Source organism: Pongo abelii, chromosome 3, assembly GCF_028885655.2.
Source record: "Pongo abelii isolate AG06213 chromosome 3, NHGRI_mPonAbe1-v2.0_pri, whole genome shotgun sequence".
Taxonomy (NCBI): Eukaryota; Metazoa; Chordata; class Mammalia; order Primates; family Hominidae; genus Pongo; species Pongo abelii.
Window position 1 is genome coordinate 212,187,496 of NC_071988.2, and position 6,461 is coordinate 212,193,956.

The window sequence follows — 6,461 nt, forward strand, 5'->3', positions numbered from 1 at the left end:
TTCTATGCCTGGCTCTTTCAAAAGTCTCATCTCAGAAATAGAGGGGTGGAGGAAGACGTGAGCTGCCCATAGTAACGGGCAGCAGGAGCTCCTGTTCCCACAACGGAGCCTCAGACCTCCGTACCCTGAGCTTGACTCCAAGCTGCACCAGGCTCAATCCCTACCCATTGCTCCGCAAAAACTCTGGTCCAGTAGACCTCCGTCCAGAAATCCTGCCTATCCAGACTCATGCTAACTAGATCCTGCCTTTGCCAGACCCCACCCTGACACAAGTGTATTTAATTCAATCTGTGTTCACACTGTTGCCCTCCCAAACCTGTCACAGCCCCTCAAGAACAGGATGTGGGAACGTACGACAGAATTTCTCTCACCTCCCAATTCTGTGTTCCATTCTAGCAGCTTCCATAACTGTAAAGATAGGCGTGCAGACCCTTTAGTGAGCCAAGAAATAAAGTTCCCAAGAAGAAACTGATCTTAAAGTGTTTGAGTTAGTTTTCCTCAAAAAATGTAATGTTAAAATTTCAGAAAAAACTTTAAGACTTTTCAAAGGCTCATTGGAAATCAAATAGTTCTTATATAACTGGCTACAGTGTAAATTAATCAAAATTACATATCTTTAATGTCCCTTAAAATGCAGTATTTCATATTTTTAGGGGTCCATTGAACTTTCAGAATAAATCTGGGGAGGGAGAACTAAGAAAGGACAAATTAAGGGGATAGAGATTTGGGGAAGAGTGAAGACGGCAATTATGGGGGAGAACATAACACAGGGAGAGAACGGAAGAACTGAATGGTGAGAAGAGGGAATGGAAGCAGAGAGTAAGGATGGTGGCAGGAGGCAGTGAGAAAGGAATGGACAACAAAAGACACTTGCTCGCCACCGATCCCCAGCACACACACTGACACACTCACACACACTCATACACTCACACACACTCATACACTCACACACACTCCCACACACTTGCACACACACTCCCACACACTTGCACACACACACTCACACACTCCCACACTCATACACACACTCCCACACTTATACAGACACTCCCACACACTCATACACTCACACACTCCCCACACACACACTCACACACTCACATACACTCACACACACCCACTCCCACACACTCCCACACTTACACACTCCCACACACTCATACACTCACACACTCCACACAACACTCACACACTCACATACACACACACTCCCCCCACACACACGCTTATGCATATACACACACTCACATGCACACTTGCTTGCACACACTCACATGCACACACAATTACACACACACTCACTTGCAAACAGACATGCTTGCACGCACACACACATGCACAATCTCACTTTGACTGTTTCCAAACTTAACGTTTTCCAGTCAGTGGGTCCTCACTGGTTACGTTAACGTGGAAAAGACTATTCTGTCATCCAGAGAACCCACAGCTCAGTGCCTGTTCTGTGGATGACAGAGGCATGTGACTTTCAGCAAGTTGCTGACAATTTCATCATCTCATCTCTATGTAATCAGGGTGATAGGTTTCCAGACATGAGAGTACTGGGACTCCATGAACAAAGAGAAGAAGACACCGAGGCAGAAAATAAGAACCAAAGTACAAGAAGTGAAGATTAAAGTTCATCTCGCTCATTCAAAATCCTGGCCTCGTGAGAACTGCAGATGGAGTCCAAGGGGCTCCATCACTAGAGTAAGAGTTAACGCTTCTATTTCCATTAGGAACGGCAGGCTGATGCCCGGGCAGATCATTCTGAGGAGAACACCTGCTACTCTCCTCCAACAGAAGCCTCCCAAAAAAGGGGGAGGCAGGAGGCTGACGAGGTCCTGGGTGTCTTCCTCTCCCGCAAGTCTTCTGAACTACTTTCACCAGAGCCCAGCGGCCTCTTCTTCTGGCCTCCACTCCAGGTCCTAACTGTTGCTAGCAATCCCCTGCTATGATGGTGAAATCAAAACACAAAACAAAACAAAACAAAAACAATGTCTGAGATGGGTGTGAATCCATTTAGAGGCTTACTTTGCCAAGCCTGAGGACATGCTTGGCGAAAAGAGACACAAGTCACAACTGGTCTGTGGTCAGCAGTTTTTTTCAAAGAGGATTTTGAGGGCTTCAGTATTTAAAGGGATAAAGTAGGCAGGAGGCAAAGAAGGGGAAAAAAAGAGAGAGGGAAGGTATAGTCACATTTTTTGAGGCTTTGATTAGCAGTCAGTGAACCCACATGTCGCACGTGACAAGGAGGAGGTAGAGGAACAATCGATTATGGATTCACCTGGTGCTGAGTAAATCTGCACTTTACCTGAGATAAAATAAACACAGAGTAGAGGAAGAAGACAAATATGCATTCGTCTCAGGTGGGCAGAGGGACTGTGCCTCGTCTCCTCTTGTCCCGCACCGTAAAGATAAACTGTTAATTTACTTTGTCAAGGTGTGGGAGGCCCCCTGGGGAGACACGTGGCCTTCTTTCTCTAGCTGTCTGTTTAGGAACAAAAGGATAGGCAGGAGTTTTTTTGCATGACTCAGTTTCCAAGTTCAACTTTTCCCTTCAGCATAGTGAGTTTAGGGTTCTGAGATTTTCTTTTCTTTTCACAATAGAGGTCATCAGAGGTGATCATCGGTGATGATGAGGATGATACAATGATGGCGATGACAACCCAAAACTGTAATAACTAGGAGAGGGAAGAGAAAACGGGACAGAAAAGAGAAGGGAGAAAAGAAGGAGGAATAAGGAGGAGCAGGAAAGAAGATGCTATGCCCCACTAGTGGTGCTGGCTGCTTCATTTCTTCTTTCCCAAATATTTGTGTCCATGCCTGCCTTCCACTCAGCTTCTTGACAGTGGGGTCAAGGCCAACATGACGCACCCCCCACCCCCAGGATGTTTACAGAGTAGGAAGGATTCCAACACCTCCTGATGCACAGTGGCAGGTGCCATGATAAAAACACACAGTTACACAGATACACCCGGCCAGGGATGGTGGTCAGGGACCTTGCCACATTTGTGTGCTACAACTATGAATGGATCAGAGGGTAATGAGGTTGTGGAGGCAGGATGATCATGAACAAATTATCATAAGGAACAAGGCGAGAATGTTGGTGGCCTGGGCTGGGGCAGAAAAGGTGAGGAGTTGGTGCTGCACTGATGGAATTTCATGGTTAAAGAGGTGTGGAGGGCACAGGGGAAGAGGAAGTCAAGGACAAACTCCAAGTGTGTGGATTGGCCTGCTGGGTGGATGGTGATTTCATTTACTAACTTTTAGGGCACACAAGAAATGGTATGGGCTGAGGATGAGTTCAACTTTAGACAGATGAGTTTTAAATACATAGGTGTCAACTAATTGTAAATAACCAATGGGTAAGTGAGCATATAAGGCTGCTGTTTTGAATGGAAAGAGACGCTATCAAGGAAACAGGATTTCTGTGCAGCCTGGAGGGCTCAGGTGCGGTCGGAGATCATAATAGTGGCTCCAGTCTTCACAACGGCCTACATTGTCTCTTCTGATTCTTTTTCAACCCTGGGTGGTATGTATCTTTATCCTTGTTATTAAGAGGAGAAAAGGCTCAGGAAGCTTAAGTAGTGTGCTTCAATTCTCACAGCTTGTCTAGACAAAGACTCAAATGCAGATCTGTCACAGCCTAAAGCTTAGGTTCCAGCCACCACACCGTGCTGTCTTCAGTCAAGAATTAACTCATCTCTCCCCAGAGCAATTGTCCTGAAGATGCGAATATAACGATGATGAAATGTGTACCTGTCCTTCAAGAAAATCAGAGTCTAGTGGAAAGGGAGGGACATATAAGTAGCTACTAAATTGTGATGTGCTAAAAATAAAATAGTGTCATTATAAATAAACAAAATCCTCAACACTATAGAGGAGTGGAGTCAAGGGAGCAGAGAGAAAACTGAGCTGGGATGGATTATTTGAATTGAACTTAAAGAATGAACGGGCCTCGCATATAACCTGGATGATAATTATTTTTTTCACATTTACAAATGAGGTGAAAATGCTAAACCAAAATCCCCTGCCAACCAACACATGTCTTTCCATAAAGTCCCCAGCTGCCGGCTTCAAGAGCAGCCACTGGAACCCTGACTGCTGCCTTCAAGAGCAGCCCCACTGGAAGCTTATTTCAGGACTTAACCCACGGTCACTGCTGCTTTGCTCCTTTGGGACAACACCACGTGGATGGTCACAAGCCAGCTGACTCAGTGAAGTCACACCATCTGAGGCTTGCTGTGCACAACCTTCCCAGGTGAAGGTGGCTTCTGCAAACCTAGTGAGACCATTTGTACATCGACAGGACGTTCCCCTGAACATTCAACATCATCCTGTTGGAATAACCATCTCTTGCTTCAAACTGAGGTTCCCCCATATTCCATACAGGTCTATTCATTACTTGTTAATGGTTGTCATTTATTACCCCCTTGCTTATTACTGAAATTATGATTCATTAAGTAATAAAAATCTGCTTGGAACATGCAAAAGGAATAAGCTCCTCATTGTTTCAAAGCATCTTTGCTGATTTTATTGTGCTCTTTTAGGAACAATTTTTTTCTCTTCTATTGAAAAAGAACCATCTCTATGAAACTATCTGGACCAATAAATTATTCATGTATATCCATCATTTTAGGTTAAAAAATAGCTGATTTAGAAGCATTTGTATTGTCAAATTCTATTGCTTTACAGTTCTGTTCAGTTTCTCTCACCCCCGGCAACTCACGCTGTGCATCACAGCCAAGGTCATCACCTGGAACACTGCCTTTGTGCCATGCTCCTCCTCACAGGGCTCCCTGTTGCTGCCACATCTCATCCAGGCTCCTCCCTGATTACCTTGATGGCAACACCCATCAGCTGCCACACACTCACTTCTGCTACTCTCCACATCAACTCCCTGCTCCAGTCAGCAGGATTTCTTACCAAGTCACATCTCCTCTCCACCCTACATCTACAGGCAAATGCCAGGCTCATTTCCAGCACTTGGCCTCTGCTCCTTTACTCAGTCAGTATTTACTACCTTGCGACTATTGCCCAGGCCCGGTGAAGGCTGTTCACATATGTAAGACAGGCTCCCTGCTTCTCAATAGTTTATTCCTCTAACAGGCAAGATAGGATATCCAGGTAAATAATTTCCAGAGTATGACAGGTGTTCCAACAGGCATAGGCAAGCTCCACTTCAGTGTCCAAGGAGAACTCTAGCCTGAGTGATACACCATCTTACCCCTTCTTAGGACTTTCACATGGGCTGGCATCATCTCCGTTATATTGCACAATTCAAGGGCAAGGACTCTGTCTCCCAGTTTCTTTGTTTACCTCGCTATACCTAGCATGCTGGGAAATGATTAGACATGTATATTTTATCTAAACTTGTAGTATAATACACCTATTTTATAAGAATTTGAGTTCAGTCTTCTCTCTGTCTTCTTTTTCTGGAGACAGGGTCTCACTCTGTTGCCCATGATACAGAGCAGTCCTGCAACCATGACTCACTGCAGCCTTGTCCTCCTGTGCTCAAGCCATCCTCCTGCCTCAGCCTCCCATGTAGATGGGACTCCAGGCATGTGCCTCCATGCCTGGAAAATTTGTAAAGTTTTTTCTAGAGAGGCTTTCTCACTGTCTTTCCCAGGCTGGTCTCGAATATCTTGCCTCAAGTGATTCTTCCACCTCAGCCTCCCAAAGTGTTGGGGTTACAGACGTAAGTCACCATAACCACATTTCTTAAAGAGTAGTACAAAGAATAAATAGAATAAAATAAATTTTTTAATAAAAGTTTCAGTTTTTAATGGGAAAATATGGATTATATGTATCTAATAAAAATAATCTTCAGTTGATATGGTCCTAATTTTTAAAACATGACTATGTGCTTCATTCATTCATTCATTCATTCATGCTCTCAACAATTGTATACTGAAGACTCACTATGATCTAAGTGCTGGTATTTTCTCTACAAGGAGAACAAAATGGCCAACTCTGAGGAGCTTCTGTTCTGAGAACTCTCCAAGAGGAACAAAATTCTGAACCTTGACTTCCGAGGGCTTCGTGATGTCCCAGAGCCTCTGCATCACTAAGTTGGGGCCGCCATGCACAGCAGGTTATTCTAAGCATTTCCAAGCTATGGATATATATTTTGTCCATTGTATTTTTTTTCTCCCTTTACTTAAAAAAAAATTTGGTGTGCTCTGCAATGTGACTGCCCACTGGTCAGCTCCAGCATGGACCACAAACAGTAGGGGGCTTAGAGCACAAACTAAATGGGGTCCACCACACCCTGCTTTCATCTCCCAATATTTTTCATGACTTTTCCCAAAGAGATATAAGCATTAGTGGTTCTGAACTACTTATGCCCATAGCATTTTATTACAGTTTGCCCATATAAAGAGTTTCTGTGGCCCATATAAGGCAGCAACCTCTTTGATAAGTGACATACAGCATTTCCATCCACCCAGATCCAGGGCTGA